This window comes from Podarcis vaucheri (genome assembly GCF_965113315.1).
Source record: "Podarcis vaucheri genome assembly, chromosome: 4".
Classification (NCBI taxonomy): Eukaryota; Metazoa; Chordata; class Lepidosauria; order Squamata; family Lacertidae; genus Podarcis; species Podarcis vaucheri.
In genome coordinates, this window is record NC_138762.1 from 36310141 (window position 1) to 36330040 (window position 19900).

A 19900-nucleotide genomic window follows, 5' to 3' on the forward strand; every position below is an offset into this window, starting at 1 on the left:
TCGGGCTTGTGATATGTTTATTATTGTTGAGAGAGAGAGATGATGGGGCACTTGTAAATCTTCATTTGTATTGGCTGTGCTCAAGTCTGGGATGTATGGAGTGTTAGGGGAGGGGTAGTACTTCTGATGGGTGACTCACCATGTTTCTGCTGGGGTAGTTTGGTGCCCACTCAGCTCTCACCTGTGGCTTCTAGAAAGTGTCAGCATGTGACAGCAGCCACACCCTAGGAAATGGCTTCAACTGGGTGGCTAAACAAGATGAGGGTAGCTGAAGGGTCTCAACCCCTTAGTGCATTAGAGACTTCCCCTGCATGTGAAGACAGGTTCTAGCAGATTGAGCAGACGAGACCAATAGTGGGTCCAACGGTCAAGAAAGTGGTTTCTGCACATGCTGTAGAAGGAAGTGAGGGGCTCATGTGGCTTGTCATCTTGGGAAGGTAGCCCATCTAGGAGAAGGAAAACTCTGATCCTAAACCTCTGCTGCCTTGCAGGATGTCTTTGAGACAAGAAAAGGCTAAAGCATAAACCCTATGCAAATCTGGAGTAGAGTCCCGAAGACAGTTGGATGGTGCCTTGTACGCCTCCTTCCAGCAACTCCTGCAGCCAAGCTGATGATGCCAAGCATATCACTCTGCTTTCCTTTGGACTACACCAGCGAGGCCGAGACTTGGGCAGCCTTGACCACCAATGTTTAAGAAGGCGGTTACTGCATGAGCTGTAGAGGGAAACGCAAGGCAGATGGGGCTCATCAACCTAGGAAAGTCATCCATCTAGGATAAGGAAAACTCTGATCCTAAACCTCTCCCACCTTGTGGCTATACACATTCATGAGAAAGGCTTCGAGAGTAACCCCTGAGGAAAAATCCATACCCTTTTGGCAACTCCTGCAGCCAAGCTGGTGCCAAACTTAATGCTCTACTTTCCTTTGGATCGCATCAGTGGGGCTGAGAGGGGAGCCTTGCTGTCTGGGCAGCTCAGGACCTCATTGCCCAGGCTTCTGCCCAGGTATACAAAGAGGTAACTTCAGTGCTGCCAATGCAGCAAAAACAATGTGAGAGGCAGCAGTTACAAGTTACAGGTTGCTGCAACCACAGCAGGCGCTGTGATTCCCCAGCAATATGACTTCATCCCCAGAGGCATACTTTATACTCTCTTGAGGCAGACGGGGGCCAAGAACAACTCAAGTCTCCTCTCTTGTATTTTGATAGTGGCATCCATGTTTATATAGCACACCACTGCATAGGCATGCAAACACTTCTTTGCTTTAATTTTTCCCCCAAGTGGATGTTTCCCCACTGTTCCATGTGGGTGCTTATGTAGCCCTTTAAAAGAAAAGAAGAAGTGGTGAGCTCCAGGGGCGGAGGAAGGGTGGGTGTGCAGTGGGTGTGGTCCTCCCCGGGTGTCACCACTGAGGGGGTGACAAAATGCCAGGCGGCACTCACCACAGGGCCTGCAGCACGCCCAAGCCACGCGTCTCTCCTGGGAGAGACACAGTGGCTTGGGAGCGGGCAGGCTCCACACTGCCCAAACAGTCTACCTGCTGCCTCCCCCCCTCCAGCTGTAGGGCGGCTGAGTGGGAGGAAGCAGGCAGACTCCGGAGGCCCCGCGATGCGCCACGTCCTCCCCCCTATGGGCAGTTCACTCCGCGCCTGGGCACACCGCCCCAGGAGCCCGAATGGCTTCCTCCGCCACTGAGCTGCTCTGCTGTTCTGCAACAATGTCCGTTAAATGTGACATCAAATTTCTTCGCCATCCCTGCTCACTGTATTTGGGTACAATCAGGTCTACATAATTAATTCTTATGATGTTTTTATATTGTTGCACTTTTTTAGTGTTGTTAGCCGCCCTGAGCCCGGCTTCGGCTGGGGAGGGCGGGATATAAATAAAAATTTATTATTATTATTATTATTATTATTACAGCAGGCATGCTGCTACTCGTGAAGTCACAATGCCACAAAATAGACAAGAAGGTATTGCCTATTCAAGCCTTCATCTGAAAGCTTGTAAACTACAATATATTGCTGTAATAAGTGTACACACATTTCTGGCATAAGAATATACTCCCCAATCCAGCAAGCGGGGTCACTGTGCATCAACACATGCCTATGCAATAGTCTTCAGGGTGCCCCACTCTCCCAAATGATGGGTGCTGTCACACTACGCACACTGAATAAATGTGGAGCTTGTGTCCCAGGAACAGAAATGTAGGATCCAGCCAAACCTCTAAGTCGATTATGCGCACCCATGAAAAACATTAATATTGTGAATATTTTGTCAGTTTTAAACTATGTTGCATTAGACACTCAGTCCAAAGTTCTCAGTCTGAGATGAGATAAGAAATACTAGATATCAACAGGGTTCAAATAACTGGCACTAAATAACTGGCAAATAAAAGCAAGTCACTTCCTCCTTTTGTCACTGTGCTTAGTATGAACAAAGTGATTTTGTTGCTGTCTGTTCTTGGGAAACCACTCCCCACTCACTCACACCCATGGGTGTAGTCAAGGAAATAAATAAAAATAAATAAAAAAAGGATTTTGACAGATTTTTCTGAGCACCTGGGGTCAAAAGAAAGTAATTTTATAAAACCCAACCCTGGGCAGAGCCAGATGGAGGACAATGACAGGTGGGTGTCTTGCCCCAACAACATATATTCTGGCTACACCGATCCCCATGCCATCTGTTCGTTCTCTCACATGCACAACAATTACCTATCCGTGCTTTCGTTTTCTCTTTCTCACACACCTCATCTTTCTATTCATATTTATACACAAGGTGGGGAGGAGAATGCTGAAGAAGGGAGGCTGCAGGCTGTATGGACCAATGGTCTGTTGTGATTTGGGCTGCTTTCTATATTCCTGTTCGGTTAGTGGAGATTGGTGTACTAAAAAATGGGCCACAGCCATGAAGAACACTCATTTGCCATTTGCTACATGCACAAGTCTGTTCCCCACATATTGGCTCTTGCCTGCATCAGACACGCAATGCATGCAGGGAAGAACTGGCTGAGCATGCCTGGTAGAGATTGCTTTCCTTTTAATCCTTCACTGATAAGGCTGTGTACATACTTCTGTTTACTCTGCACCCAGTGCGCTCACAGCACTGGTGTGGACAGACAGCAGGTGACTTGGAGGCACATCCAACCGTACTGCAGTTTCCGTACGGCGTTTCTGTGTGTTCTGGCTTCAGTCATGGTATCCCGTTGCGCCAGAAGCAGTTTAGTCAGGCTGGCCACATGACCCGGAAATCTGTCTGTGGAAAAATGCCGGCTCCCTTGGCCTGAAAACAAGATGAACGCTGCAACCCCATAGTCACCTTTGACTGGACTTAACCCTGCAGGGGTCCTTTACCTTTTTACCTTACTGAAGTGTACAATAATATGAAAATGTGATTGGAAATGCAGTGGGTGAGGGGGAACACAGCCTTGCTGCTTTTTGAGCTGGTAATCCAAACATCGCCAAAGAACCTCTCCTTGCAAAGAGAGGAGGAGGGTGTAATAAACAAAAATCTGCCCTTATTCCCTTATGGGGAACACAAGAGCCCTTATAGAGTCCTTTGTAGGTTCTCCATCAGTCGGAGAAAATAACAGAGGCACAACCAGAGAATACTGAGAAGCAAAGCAGCTTGTAAGCTTGATCTTTATTGAAATGTTGCAACAGGGTGCTCCCCTCACAAGCAGGAAAGGAGGAGGACCCTGAACAAAGGTGTGCCTGCCCTTATATAGACATTTTAAATTGCCTGCCCTGAAGTCCAAAACCACCCCCTGAAACATCGTACATACATCACAGAAGGGGTGTAGCTCAAGACCACCCCCCAGATACATCATACCTACATCACAGAAAGGGCGGCCGACAACAGAAATCTGAGTGTGTTGTTTATCTCCTGTCTGGCAGACCTGTTAATGGTCATTTGATTGGATACCCTGGGGAGCCTGACCAGTCTTTTGTAGTGACAAATACTTAGTTCCTGAGCCAGGTTGAAGCCTTAATTACTTGGGATCCATTTGCCCGCTTACCCAGGACATAGAGGTTGCAAGAAGCACCAGGGATTCAGTTCCTTCGGAGAAAAGAGTTTATTGTGATCTGCGCAGAGGCAACCAGCGGAATTGTTTCCAAAGGCTGGCGGCCCCTAATACACGTAAGCCAGCAATATTTATACCCCTGCAGCACCTCCCGACCACCCCACCACCAGTAACTCATCATATCATATTCCTCGATTGGCCTTATTGTCTCTTTGGGTGTTGCTAAAGCATTTTGCCAGTGCACTCCTTTCGCTTATTAGCCAAGCTTGCATATCTTGTTTGCTCCAGATCCATTTCTCCTCCTTCCCTCCGGGCGTTGCCTTCCAACTGTCAGTGCACTCCCTGCCTACTCCCTTCAAGGTCACAGGCTCACCCTATTCATACACAGCCATACCCGTAAGACAGGATTTGTGAATGAATGGGGAGGCCTTGCCATTTTCCTTCGACCTTGCAGAGAAATATTTGGGGTCAGTTTGGGAGGGACAAAATGGTTTCAGGACTTTTTCTGTGGGGTTTCAGGCATGTGGTTTATATATGCAGTTAACACACACACACACACACACACACACACGTGGTATGTAGCCTCTTTAAGATGAAACAAGGGCTAAGCAGCTGTCATTAAAAGTCAGAAAAGTAGTTAATAGCTGATTGATAACAAGGAAATGTGTGGAGCATAAGCTCCCCAGTAAAGCAGGAGAGGGTGCCTGCTACAACACTGTATGCCTTCATAGCGGCCCGACCTGAAAACCGTCATTGGCATTTTCTGTGCCACAGTGATCATTGTCCTTTGGGCACTATGCATTTGGCAGCTCCTTATCAGGTTTGCATCAGGTAAATAAAGTACTCTCTGTAAGTTTCAGTCTACCTACCTGATTTAAGATAAGAATTATGAGCTCATAGCTAGTAGTAAAAGGTAAAGGTAAAGGTACCCCTGCCCATACGGGCCAGTCGTGACCGACTCTAGGGTTGTGCGCTCATCTCACTCAAGAGGCCGGGAGCCGGCACCGTCTGAAGACACTTCCGGGTCACGTGGCCAGCGTGACGAAGCTGCACTGGTGAGCCAGCACCAGTGCCGCACACGGAAACGCCATTTACCTTCCCGCTATAAAGCGGTACCTATTTATCTACTTGCATTTAGGGGTGCTTTTGAACTGCTAGGTGGGCAGGAGCTGGGACCGAACGATGGGAGCTCACCCCGCCGCAGGGATTCGAACCGCCGACCTTACGATCAGCAAGTCCTAGGCACTGAGGTTTTACCCACAGCGCCACCCACGTCCCCATAGCTAGTAGTACTGGCTGTTAAATCAGAAGTGTGTTGCGGAAGCGTTTTTTATTATTATTTGAATTAACTTATGTATGTAACAGGATGTTCTACACACAGTGTGCTGGCTAGCTTGGATGGATTTAATTTATCTGATCAACAGATGGCTCCTAACTATGTTTCTTTGGAAGAGTGCCCTGCAGTGTTCCACAGAGCCTATGAATTATGTTGTGAGTTGGCGGGTTGTGGGTGTGTGGGTTAGGCTGCATGAGGCTCGAGTCCCTTCTAATTCCTGGATCCAGCAAGGCTTAACATCTAATGGACGATTCCATTGTTGAATTAGCCAGGCAAGGGCCATAGTTACCGCCTAAGTACAGTCTTTAGTCTAACAGAGGAAGCTGCTCTGTGCCAGAGGGCAGATGGGTGTTCCCCTCTCTCACCTGGCTGGCGCTGAGAAAGGTAAATCCAGAGTTGTGTGAGAGAGCTGGGTTAGAAGCAGACAGAAATCAGAGAAACAGACCCATGCTAGACTTCTGCTTGAAGGCAAGGCTGTAACTATGGGAGAAGCAAGACCTTCTTGACAGGGTGTTAATGCTGTGAGCCCTTCCACCGCTGGCTCAGGTTGTATATATGTGTAAATAAACCATATATCATAAAGACACCACAATCTCTGCTGTCCCTTACTCCAAGAAAACCGAACCCTGGGTTAGTGCCTGGAACTGCTGCTGCTCAGAAGTTGGGGTGGCACAAAACTGTATGTTTAGGATGGCAGACTCAGCAATTTGCTTGTTAGAATGTCCATTTACTTCTTTTCAGCTAGTCTTAGGCTTTTATACAAGGTTAACTGCCTATGGCATCTGGAAGCATTACTGTATATGTTATTGTATCATGAGCTGCAACACTAGATCTGCAATACCTGAAAGACTGTCTCACCCTTTATATACCCATTTGATCACTGCACTCTGCCTGTGGGGATCTGATCTTATCAGGAGGCCTGTACCGCACAAAGCAGGAACTGAAGCTTTGGTGTTGTAGCATATACTCTGTGGATTTCCCACCTGTTAAATGTTAACAGGTGTCATGTCTGCTATCTTTCGACTTTCCTCTTCCAACAAGCCTTCTAAGCAGAGATCTTTCATTGTCTGCACCTGGAATGCAATTGATTCAAAGTTGTGTTAAACATGGTTTTTCTTGTTTTGTCACTTGTTTGCTCCCCTGGGCTTCTTTGGGAGGAAGGGAGATAAAGTGAATGAATGAATGGATATAACGTAATGCATACTTCGTTATGCATATTTGAACTGTGTTGTGTATATTTGATAGTTGCTAAAAAGTTTCTAATGGATGCTGTGCTATATTTTGATGTTATCGCATTAATGTGTTTTTATACTCACGTACACCACCATGAGAATAATAATAATAATAATAATAATAATAATAATAATAATAATAATAATAATTTTTTATTATTATTTATACCCCACCCATCTGGGCAGCTTCCAACAAAAGATTAAAAATACATTAAAACATCACTTATTAAAAACTTCCCTAATCAGGGCTGCCTTCAGATGTCTTCTAAACGTCAGATATCTGATGTTTACATCTGATGTCATCTAAACATCTGATGTCAAAGAAATAACTACTTATTGTAGTTGGTGACATATAAATATTTCTATAAACAGGTACAAAAATATATGTAGTTTAACCCATGCATATACTTGAAAAACGCAACTGTACTAAATACAGAAGTATTAAGATATAACTATCCTTGAAATCCACGTGACCCAGAAGTGTCCTCGGACGGCGCCGGCTCCCGGCCTCTAGAGTGAGATGAGCGCACAACCCTAGAGTCAGACATGACTGGCCTTCGGGCAGGGGTACCTTTACCTTTATCCTTGAAATCTTATATTCTTACTGTTTCTGCCAAAAGTGATTGCAACCAGCCATGGCAACATTATAGTAGAATGAATACCAGTAGGAACATTGTGGCTGAATGTATTGAGATACAGAGCTGGATCTGGGAGAGCTGGAGTCAAGGGTGTTGCCAGTCCAGAGGACCTGAGCCTTAAGCTTTCTGTGATGTACCCCTGATCTCCTGCCTCTTCCTTCCTTGTAAAAAAAATTATTACATTGATTACTGCACAACCAGGCACACAGCAATTTGCCACAGGGCATAGTATTTGTTCTATCAGGTGGTTAGAGTGTCAAAGTGGGACCTGAGGGGAATAGGGGTTGTAGGCAGTGCTAGTCCTACTCGGGGTAGGCCAATTGAAATGAATTTACGTGCCTAAGGGCCATTCATTTCAATGGGTCTGCTCTGAGCAGAACTTCGTTGGATACAACCCTAGGGTTCAAATGGACACTCGTCCACAAAGCTCTCTGGGTGACCCAGAATCTCGGTCTAACCCACCTCAGAGGAGTTTTGGTGAAGATAAAATGGGGGAGAGGGACCACCATGTTTGTACGCCACCTTGAGCAACTTGGAGAAAAGGTGGGCTATAAATGTAAAAATATAAATAACTACATACATATATAAATGCAACACAACAGGAATTCTGTACACACAGTGGGACTTCGCATTCCTCTCTTCCTCCCAACCTCCTCCAAAAGTTGCCGCAAAGGTCTGGCAACCCCCTAGAGCAGATTATGAGGATGAGAAGAGGAGGAGAAAGATCCACTGTGCAAGTGGAAGCCTGCTATATGAGCAGAACAGCAGCTTTGGACACATATATTTATTTATGCACCTTTGTGTCCCAGCTCAGGCCTGGGCCCCTAGTTCTTTAAGTACCTAGCAACACCCCTGGCTCAGTTTATATTCAGTCTGTCTCATGGACTCATTCAGTGATTCTGTGGATATGTCTGTCTTTCAGCCTCTGTTCCCTGTTGGAAAAACAACCACATATGTCACATGACTGTTGCGCTGTCAGAGAAAGATGGTAAAGTATTGACTACAATAGTTGCTATGGTGTATGAGAGGCATATTGCCCTTTGATCTTTTACAAGCATTGAATCAACAGAGCTCTTGATCTGCTGATTATTATTTTTTAACCATACCTAGGTGCATTTTAGAATAAGATCAGGCAACTTTCACCACATTACATTAGCAATGTTATGGTGTGGTGATGCAATGGTGGGACATTTTAGACAGGGGGGCTTATGTGGCATCCTTTTCTCATCACTGTGAGAGCAATAGCCTTGAGACATGGAATGCTCTTATTTCCTGCCATGCCTACAAGTATAATAAAGGATATATATCTTCGTACAATCCTTGCAAGAACTATTTTCTTTGTTTCATGTTTACATTTTATTTGAACAGATACCACATCTCCAGCAGAACCTCCATGCTTTTGCCAAAACAATGGAATCTGTCCAGATCGCTTATGCCTCTGTCCAGAGGAATGGATAGGCTACCACTTTGAGATAGGTCAGTGAAGTCAGTCTACTCTTTCATCAGTTAATGCAGTTTTTGCATATTGGGAGCAAATGAGCAGAAGTTACTTGGTGCTGTTTAGCAAAAGGTCTTCTCTTACCACTGAACACTTGTGTTTGATGATACCAGGTATGTTAAAAAGGGTGCATTTCTATTCCCATTTACCTGGGAATAAGCACAACTGAACTCAGTGGGACTTATTTCTGAGTAGACATGTATAGGAATGTGTTGTTCCATTGGATTCTGTATGATTGGTGCCATATTTAACTCTGGTTATGGTTCCTTCAACTGAAGTATTATTAGGTACTTACAATCTGTGATGTGGGTGCATGCCATAGTGGTAGCTTCCACTGCATGTGTAGACACCAGTGGCCCAGTTTAAACATGATGCCTACCGTGTGCAACTCCACAAGACTGGAGGGCTGTAGCTCAATGGCAGAAGAAATGGTTTGCACACACGAGGTCACAGATTCAATCACTGACGTCTCCAGCTAGGACTGGAAAAGACTCCTGTCCGAAAGTCTGATGGGACACCTGCCAATCAGTGTAGGCAACACTGAGCTAGATGAACCAATTGCCTGACTCAATATAAAGCAACTTCCTATGTGTGTTTATTTTGTTCCATACACCTCACATTACACGTGTCTGTTTTGGTTCTTTTCTTTTCTTTTTACAAAGTAATAATCATAAATATATAAGAATTAAAATGTGCACCCCACCACCGAGACCATTCCATTGTAAGCATCCAACCTCCCAAAATTTCAACACCTCTTACGATGGTTTGACCCCTTTCCATTTATTGACAGTTGCACAAATTATTATAGCTAGGAAGTGGAAGGGGCAAGCAGAATATAAAATTGAAGAATGGTATAAAAAGGTGTGGGATATAGCTATTAAGGATAAATTAACATGTGCCATTAAAGTAAGACGGGGAATTTGCAGGAGAATGATTTTGAGGAGATATGGAGAGTGTTTGTAGAATTTGTACTGTTAAAATTTGTGAACCATTTGCTTCTTGCCATTGCTCATGACAGTATAATGCTTGGGAAAATTCATTTCCCAATGAGAGGGATGGTTAAACGGTGCACAGTTTAGCCTAGAATAGGAATAAATGGCCACAGCAGAAAAGCATTTCAAAATTGCATTAGAGAGCTTTTGTGCGTGTGCTACATTAGATGACCAAATTCCCATTTCCTTGTGTGTGCCTTTCTGGAAGTGATTTACTGTGAACTATCGTTAAATGAAATCATCGCAAATGAAATTGCTAATACATATCCCAGAAAATGTTATCCCTAGCAAGTGGTTTCTTTTTCCTGTAAATGAGGCAGATGTTTGATGTAGTTTGTGGCTTTACAAATAGTTATAATTACTGGTGGGGTCTTGAACTTGCATCATCTACAAATGTGGATGAAGGGACTCCTGTTTCTCACGCAGGCTGTAGTCTTCAAAGCACTTGCTCCAAAATAGTTCTGGAGTAGCCCCACTTGTTACAGCTAAGATAGGTACACAGGAAACTGGCTTATTAATGGAAACGTCCATATAGTCCAGAATTGTCTTACTAGCACCATGTCCCCAGCAAGGGCCTTCAAGTCTTCCCCCGGGCTAGAATGTGCCTTAACTCTGACAAAGCCTCTTCCTTGCCTGGATAGACATAGCTGGAATGCCACCAACTGTACAAACCTAAGAGTCATCTATTGGTCTCTGCCCAATTTTTGTCCCTTGTTCTGCCCACTTTTGCTTTTGACCCCACCCACCACTGGCATGTGGCCCCCAGAAGGTCACCCATGAGGGAATATGGCCCTCAGACCAAAAAGCTTACCCACCCCTGATTTCCAGTATCTCAAGGAAGCTTGAGCTCTGTAGTGCTCTTTGAGAATGATGTTCCTGCAAATTTGCTCCATCCCTGAGAGTGGCATAGCTAGCTGCTTGGGCACGTGGGGCTGTGCGTGTGCCTGGTGGGCGGGGTGAACCGTCCATGGGGTGGGGTGAGCCGTCCACAGGGTGGGGCAATCTGGGGCAGGGTGTGCTGTGCAGAGCTGGGGCTTGCATGGAGTCTGCTCTGCCCGCTGCCTGTGGGAATGTTCAGAGAGGCAGGGGAGGATATATTGTTTATTAATATCCTTCCTTTACTTAGCTGAGTTTCACATTCCCCTGTTAAACGCACAGCGGGTAGCTGGTTGTAGGCTTGTGTAAGCCTCTCACTATTAGGCTCCTGGTAAGATCCCTTACAGTATATCCCTCTTAAAAGAATAAACATGCCACAATCTTGTGTAAAGTACAGTGGTACCTCGGGTTATATACACTTCAGGTTACAGACTCCGCTAACCCAGAAATAGTACCTCGGGTTAAGAACTTTGCTTCAGGATGAGAACAGAAATCGTGCTCTGGTGGCGCGGCAGCAGTAGCTAAGCACCCATTAGCTAAAGTGGTGCTTCAGATTAAGAACAGTTTCAGGTTAAGAATGGACCTTCGGAACAAATTAAGTACTTAACCCGAGGTACCACTGTATATAAAAGTAGTTTACTCACATTCTGTTCTCAGTTGGATTCCAGAAGGCAGATTTCGTTACAAAGCATATGCATGAGGAGCTATCCCATACAGTGGTACCTCTAGTTTTGGACCTGATCTGTTTCGGGGTGCCATTTGCACCCCAAAAAGTCCATAACAAGAGAGCCAGCCTCTGTGCATGCACACGATGCAACAGAGCGCTTCTGCGCATGTGTGAAGCACGCATAACGCTTCTGTGCACACACATGCAGCGAAACCTGGAAGTATATACTTCTGGGGTTTGCCATGTTCGCAAGCCGAAAAGACACAACATGAACCTAATACAACACGAGGTATGACTGTATGTGGATAATCCCAGTGTCCTCTGTTGGCAGAGCATCTCTAGCTAAATGCTGCTCCAACGACGGAGGAAGTCAAGGAGAGCGAGAGAGAGAGAGAGTGCTGCGTGCCTTGTCCTTTTTGTTACCTGGACAGGTAAGGTAATGTCCACCTCTAGTCACATGCAAAGGAAGAATGTCCCAGCCAGGAGGAAACAGGAAGCTTTCGACTGGCTGGACCAAACATTCCCCCGCATGTCTACTCTAGGAAAACAAGGAATGTTGTACTAGACTGCTACTTATGTATCACATCCCACACTGCCTCCCCCTCAGTTGCAGGCACTGTGCCGCCCGAAAATGCGGTGTGGGGTTCACGTCTGCCCACTGTCTCCCCCTCAGCTGCAGGGCACTGCAGGCACCATGGTAAATTGCCATCCAGTGTACCCCTCCCCTCCAAGCTACACTAGTGATCCCTGGTCTGAAGGAGACTGCCTTGGAATTCCTTAATGGGCGGGGGCATGAAGGTCACATGGGTCGTCCATTGTGGGGGAGCGGACCTGGCCAAATTAGGACTGCTCCAAGTCTTACTTGTTCCATTTCTTCTTCAGTGGTATGGTTGCCACAAGTATCGCAGGAGCAGAGCACTCCATGTTTTTAATTTTTATCTGACAAGTATAACTTTAATGTAAGAGTGAAGTTCTGAAAGGAATCCAGGTCCAGATCTGTGTGTCTCCCCCCGCCATGTTCTTGAAAATTGTTCTATATGATGAAAACACTTTTAACATGGAGATGTTTCCCCCTGCCTTACCCTCTGTGACGCAAGTACTTACGTAGTCAACTCTTCTCAAGATATTCTAAGCTTTGAGATAATTATCGTTGGCAGGTATGGATATTCCAGGGTGTTATGTACTGAGTTGACTAGGATCCAAACTGCAGCAGTCTGATTGGTCCTAGAACAATAGGATTCAGAATGCAGCAGTCTGATTGGTCCAAGAACAATGCAGCAGTCTGATTGGTTGGCAGGAAGCACCCAATCATGCTCCAGATATAAGTGAATCCACAACCTGATTGGCTTACAGTAGAATTCCAGAATTAACCAATCATGTGCAGCCCATTGTGTAAATAATGTATATAAAGCAGATACTCTGAGGGGACATTCATTCATTCCTCCTCACCACTATGAGCTGAATAAAGAGCATGAAATCACTTTGCGACTCTGAGTATATTTCACTGGCGACGAAGGTGGGATCCCGCTGAGCTGACTGCCACACACAGCACCGCAGCACCGCCACCTGCCGCACCGCTGCCTCGCACCGTGTATCCAGGCTTCAGCTCCGGGACACAAGGAACTCAGAATGGCAGCCAACTGCAACTTCTCGCCATTCAACCCAGCATCTGGAGACTGGGAAGCGTACGCCTCCCGTTTCACCTTTCTCCTAGAAGCCAAAGGGGTCACCGACGAAGAAGACGCCAAGAAGAGGGCGATACTCTTCAGCGTCTGCGGAGAGGAGACGTTTGAAATCGCCCGGGCTCTCCTTGCGCCTGAAGACGTCGCTACTGTTCCATACAAAACAATAATGGAACAGCTGAAGGGGCACTTTTCACCGCAGCCCTCAGTGGTGGCTCGTCGAAATGCCTTCTACGCAAAGCGACAAGCCCCTGGGGAAACCATAACTGGGTTTGTGACCTCTCTCCGCCAAGCCGCCCGGTTCTGCAACTTCTCAGAGCTGGAGAACATGCTTCGTGACCGCCTCGTCGGTGGCCTGAAGGATGAGAAGCTGCAACGACGCCTCTACGCTAAGAAGGACCTAACGTTCCAGGTCGCTCTGGAGGAGGCCCTGGCAACGGAAGCTGCCGAGAGGTCGACGCAAGAGGCACGGCCGAGCCTGCCATCCCAACCGAGGGTCCACCACGAAGACCTCACCAACGACTCAGGATCCGACAGGGAGGAGGTGCACCGAGTACAGCAGCGCACTCAAGCAGCGCACACACCACAGCTGCCTCGACGAGAAGGAGGAAACTGCGCAAGCTGCGGGGAGTGTCACGAGAGGAGGAGCTGCCGTTTCCGCAACGCAGAGTGCAGGCAGTGCAGAAAATCGGGACACATCGCCCGGGTGTGTCGGGCTCGGCCCACCCGACGCCAGGCATCAGATGACCAACCCAAGAGCCCCAGGTCCCGGGGCCCAACGCACCAAGGCAACTCGACGGAGCTCACGGACTGCCAGGTATACCAGTTGCCCCACCCCAACGTAGAGAAAATTTATGTAGAGGTACAGATAGAGGGGGCCCCATGCCGCATGGAGCTTGACACGGGTTCAACTCTATCCATAATCTCGGCAAAGACCTTAAGGAAACTGTGTCCTACTGGGGGTCCCAAACTCAGGCCGGCCCCATTCACCCTACGGGACTTCCAGAAACGTAAGGTCCCCACAATGGGGGTGGGGACCTTCAGGGTGCAATACCGAGGGCGGACGCGGCAACTAGACTTGCTTGTGGTCAAGGGCCCCTACATTAGCTTACTGGGATTGGCATGGTTTGGACCACTGGGGCTAGCCATCACCGGGGTGAACCACACTACCTTACAAGTGGACGTGGACGCCATCTGCAAGGAATTTCCAGGGGTTTTCGATGGGAAATTGGGACAGTATACGGGCCCCCCCACTGCTCTACAGCTTGACCCCGCAGTACGACCGGTTAGGCTCAAGGCCCGCCGGGTCCCGTTCGCCCTGAAACCCCGTATAGACGAGGAATTGGACCGCCTCGTGGAGCAAGGAGTGCTGGAGCCGGTGCCTAATGCCCCCTGGGAAACTCCAATTGTCACACCCGTCAAGCCTAATGGTTCGGTCCGCATCTGTGCAGACTACAAATGTACCATAAACAAGGCCCTCACAGCCCATGCATACCCAGTGCCAGTGGTCAGCCATGTCCTTGCCACCCTGGCTGGGTCGAAAATTTTTGGCAAGCTGGACTTGGCCCAAGCATATCAACAGCTGCCAGTAGATGAGGCCACAGCAGAGGCACAGACAATTGTGACGCACAGAGGAGCGTTCAGGGTAAAGCGGCTGCAATTTGGTGTCAGTGTGGCACCAGGCATATTCCAGAATCTAATGGACTCTCTCCTCAAAGGGATTCCTGGTGTCACCCCCTTCTTCGATGATGTGTTGATTGCCGGGCCCACACCAGAGGAGTTCGAAGACCGCCTCCGCACCGTTCTGCACCGTTTCCAGACGGCGGGTCTCAAGGTGAAGCGGGAAAAATGTCTACTAGGAGTGCCTCAGGTGGACTTTCTGGGATTTATGGTGGATGCAGAAGGGGTCCACCCGACTGGGGACAAGGTACGGGCCATCTGTGATGCCCCAGCACCCAAGAGCAAGACTGAACTTCAGGCCTTCTTGGGACTATTGAACTTTTATCATTCCTTCCTTCCCCACAAGGCGGCGGTAGCAGAGCCCCTACACAGACTCCTGGACAAGCGGGCCCCTTGGGTGTGGGGCCAGCGCCAGGAGGCCGCATTCCAGGCAGTCAAGGACTTGCTTGTCTCAAACTCGGTCTTGGCACACTTCGACGAGAGGCTGCCGGTGGTGCTAGCATGCGACGCATCACCCTATGGCATTGGCGCTGTCCTGGGGCACCAACTCCCGGATGGAAGAGAGGTACCGGTGGCATACTTTTCCCAGACACTCAATGCAACCGAGCGGAACTACTCACAAATAGACAAAGAGGGTCTGGCAATCGTGAAGGGAGTAAAAAAATTCCATGATTTCTTGTACGGGCGGCCCTTCACCGTGGTGACTGACCACAAGCCGTTGCTTGGCTTGTTTGCCCCCGAAAAGCAGACCCCCCAAGTGCTGTCTCCTCGCGTCCTCAGGTGGTCAATTTTCCTTGCCAGCTACCAGTATGCACTGATTCACCGCCCGGGGAAGGCAATGGGCCATGCGGACGCCCTCAGCAGGCTACCACTACCGGAAACAGGCCCCGACCCAGCACCTGCACAAGAGGTTATGAGCCTGGAGCTGCTTCCCGACCGCCCCATTCAGGCACAAGAAGTTGCACACCATTCCAAGAAAGATAGGGTCATCTCCCGGGTCCTGGACTGGGTGTGGAGGGGATGGCCCAGCAGCAGCCCCGGGCCAGAATTCGCTGGCTACACAACCCGCAAACATGAACTGTCGGCCCACAAGGGGTGCCTGTTATGGGGAAGCAGGGTCGTTGTTCCCCAGCCCCTCCGCAAAAGGGTCCTCACAGCCCTACACGAGACACACCCAGGGGTAGTAAGAATGAAGGCCCTTGCCAGGAGTTATGTGTGGTGGCCAGGGATCGACGGAGAGATAGAGGCCTGGGTCAAACACTGCCAGGCCTGCCAAGAATCCCGCCCAGATCCCCCAAGGGCCCCAGTCCAGTCCTGGGAGTCCGCCCGAGCACCATGGTCACGCCTGCATGTGGACTTCGCTGGCCCCTTTCAGGGGAAAACATTCTTCATAGTGGTGGACTCCTACACCAAATGGCTGGAAGTCGCACTGGTACCGTCCACTTCCACATCCGCAGCCATCCGGGTACTACGCAGGCTGTTTGCAACCCACGGGCTCCCGGACACTCTCGTCTCAGACAACGGGACTGCATTTACGTCAGGAGAATTCCAAACCTTCACAGCGCAGAACGCCATCCGCCACATCCGTTCGGCACCATTCCACCCTGCCACCAATGGCCAAGCAGAACGCATGGTGCGGACCACCAAGGACACCCTTCGCCGCATGACGCAAGGGGATTGGGAGTACCGCCTTGCCACATTCCTCCTAGCACAGCACAGCACCCCCAGCTCAACGACTGGCCGGAGCCCTGCTGAACTACTAATGGGTCGGCGCCTTGCAATCAGATTGGACCGCCTTCACCCCGATAGAGCTCAGGATGAGGTAGTGGTGGGGGAAGGCAGGAACCCCCGGACCTTCGAGGCCCAGGACCCAGTGTACGCAAAGAATTTTGGGGCAGGCCCAGCATGGGTACCCGCCACAGTCACCAGGGTCACTGGCCCCGTGTCGTACGAGGTGCTAACAGATGGGGGGCAATGCTGGCGCCGCCACTGCGACCAGATACGGCGACGATTCCCAGGAGAAAACCAGGAGGAGGAAAGGTCAGAGGAGTCCCAAGGGAACAGAGGGGCAGTGAGGCCCATAGACCAGGAGGGGTCAGCAGGAGAGGCAGAATCAGTAAATACAGAGAGGACCCGCGAGGCCGAAAGGACACCGGAACCAGAACCACGACTGAGCGAGCCGGTTGCGCCAGACCAAACAGGCCCATCACAGCCAGCATCCTTGGAAAACGAGCCAGAACCTGAACCCCAGACCAGGGAACACCACAGGCCGCAACGCACACGTAGGCCGCCGGCATACCTTGAGGACTATGAATGTGAACTCCCGGGCAGGACTGGAACTTAGAGGGGAGGGGTGTTATGTACTGAGTTGACTAGGATCCAAACTGCAGCAGTCTGATTGGTCCTAGAACAATAGGATCCAAATTGCAGCAGTCTGATTGGTCCTAGAACAATAGGATTCAGAATGCAGCAGTCTGATTGGTCCAAGAACAATGCAGCAGTCTGATTGGTTGGCAGGAAGCACCCAATCATGCTCCAGATATAAGTGAATCCACAACCTGATTGGCTTACAGTAGAATTCCAGAATTAACCAATCATGTGCAGCCCATTGTGTAAATAATGTATATAAAGCAGATACTCTGAGGGGACATTCATTCATTCCTCCTCACCACTATGAGCTGAATAAAGAGCATGAAATCACTTTGCGACTCTGAGTATATTTCACAGGGAAAAGTGTGACAACAAAACTGCAAATAGTATGTGTATGTTTTTCCTTCGTTCCTTTTCCTCCTCTGTTTCAGTAAAGTGAGTAATTAGACTTGTGGTCTCAAACCAGCAGATAAAAGTCCCCAAGTGAATGCAGGGGCATTACAGTCTATTTGCCAGATGCAAATTGAACATGGGGTGGTCCGGTAGGCTGATGATTAAGTTTGAACTGGATTTTTTTTTTTTATGCACCATCTTTCACTCATTTTGATTAGAGTTTCACAATAAGAAATGGGCACAATTGAAGCTTAGAGGTGGCTGGAAATTTTAAAATGCAATGCCCAGTTTTTTTGCCATGCATGCAAAAATGATGAAATGTTGTAAAATCAATGCCAGGGATAGGGAAATCCAGCCATCCAGATGTTTCTGAATTCCTAACACCCATCTTCCCAGAAGAGAGTCACAGGTTCTGCAGTCTGCTATATGTTCTATCTAGCAATATTACCTTTAAAAACTCTATCATATGGTAAATCTCCCCCCAAAACACAGCATGCTTATGTCATAATTATGTTACGATTATGTTACGATTCCTTTCAGCACTGGAAAATTAATGTATAGGATGAGAAGTACACTACAAGCAACCTTAATATTACAGGCTGTAAATATCTGTAGAATTACACAGATACATAGCAGATCTGAGCACAGTTTGCATGACCTCATAAATCGCAGAATAGTTGAAATAAAGAATGTCCTGAAACAATGAAGGGTTAGTTTGGGAAAAGAGAATGGAATGAGAAATCCTTCACAGAACACTACCAACCCTTTCAGTATATACATTTCTCAGACAGATAAGACGATTAATACCATAGGAATATTGTGAATACCTTACAGTTAAGTCAACTCTGCATGGAATATGGTACTTTAAATATTTTCCACAATATTTACAGGTGGTGTTCCTAAAGCAACTCAGATGCACACTAGAAAAAATTGGAATACCTACTCCTGAACCTCCTAACTTGAATCGCAATGTGACCCTACTTGGCTTCTCTGAAAAGGCCAATATGAAAATCTCATATTGATTGGAAGTACTACTTTACTACTTGGATACTACTTTAAAAAGGACAGCCATCCTCTGTTTGAAGGGATATCCAGTCCAAGTCTGGGGTAAGAAAAAGACGTAAAAGTGCTCTCTGTTAATGGACTGTTCAAAGTTTGAAACAGGCTTTAGTATATACAGTATTGGATGAAATCAGTTTAACCTGCTATGGACTTAAAAATTCCCATTACTGAGGCTGCACTGCCATCTAGTGAATATTAAATAAACAAGCTGTTTAAAAGCTAGGCTTCTCATTTTTACTGAATTTTCTGCCAAATAAGAAGTATTGGGAGAAAAAACAAGGAATAAAATTGCACAGGGCTTTGTACATTCTTTTTTAAAATTTGAGGTGTGCCATTGCTCAAACTCAATCAATGTGTTTTTATATTTAAAAAAACATGTCTGGAAGTGTTCTTAGAACTATGATATGATACATGGGATAATGAATGTAGGAAATATTTGGAATGACTGATGTTGAAGAATAATTACAAATTTTTAAAAGGCACTTAGTTCATGAAAAACATGCATTTATTTTACATAGGAAGTAATATTACTTAACTAAAATGTAATAAATGGTCTTCAGTCTTTGACCTCATATTTTTTCCTCACAAGAACCCTGTGAAGTACGTTAGGGTGAGAGAGAAACTGTCCCAAGCTCACTCTGTGAATTTCATGGTGGAGAGAGGATTTGAACTGCGGTCTCCCAGTTGCCCATCTGACACTAAGCCTCTACATCATACTGGTTCTCTGAATGTCATTCAGTTGTGTGAATGGCCTAGGCTCTAGCTCAGGGTCACCAACATTTTTAGACTAGTGGACACATCTAAAATTTTGAGAGAGTGCTGGGGGAACCAACCGCAGAACGGATGCCATGGAATCAGCATGATATAACACAAAATTAGAGAGACAAGCATCTTCTGACAACCTTCTGGAAGATGATCATATACAGTATACACTTTTGAAACCATGTCATGTTCATTAGAAAGGGAATTTGTGGTTATGAAGAAATATGCAATGTTGATCTTTTTAATTGAAGTGCATTCAAAACTTACATTCACAACTTAATTACTTTTATAGTGACAATCAGTGCAAATGAAGCCCATAAAATCTCTGCTTCTTCCCTGGCACCTTTATTTGCTGCTTTTGCAGAGCTTGCTAGTTTATTAGTATCGAATGTCTTATTTCTAGGACTTGCATACAGGCGTGACTATGAATAGCAGTGACCATGCTGAGTTGGTAGGTTGAAGGGTGTGTGGTCAATTTGAGCAAATATTGACACATTGGTGCAATCTCTTTCTTTTCACAATCTGTTTCTTTCGTGTTTCATTGTAGCAACTGAAGGATTATCAATTTTCTGTTACTAATAATGGATAACTAGTGAGTAACTAGTGTTCCTTGTTCAACAAAAAACCTAAGTTCAAGAAGCATAATTAATATTATCTGTGCAGTGTAAAGCCTCATGAACTTTGATATTCC

The 19900-nt window shown here is 47.0% G+C and overlaps 1 long non-coding RNA gene across 1 annotated transcript; it reads left to right on the top strand.

Moving 5' to 3' along the window:
• Positions 1-4731: 4731 nt before the first annotated feature.
• Positions 4732-18953, top strand: LOC309531490. Its single transcript, XR_014219329.1, has 3 exons — positions 4732-4852; positions 8596-8703; positions 18276-18953. It is a non-coding gene; the product is annotated as an uncharacterized lncRNA (long non-coding RNA).
• The last annotated feature ends 947 nt before the right edge of the window (positions 18954-19900 follow it).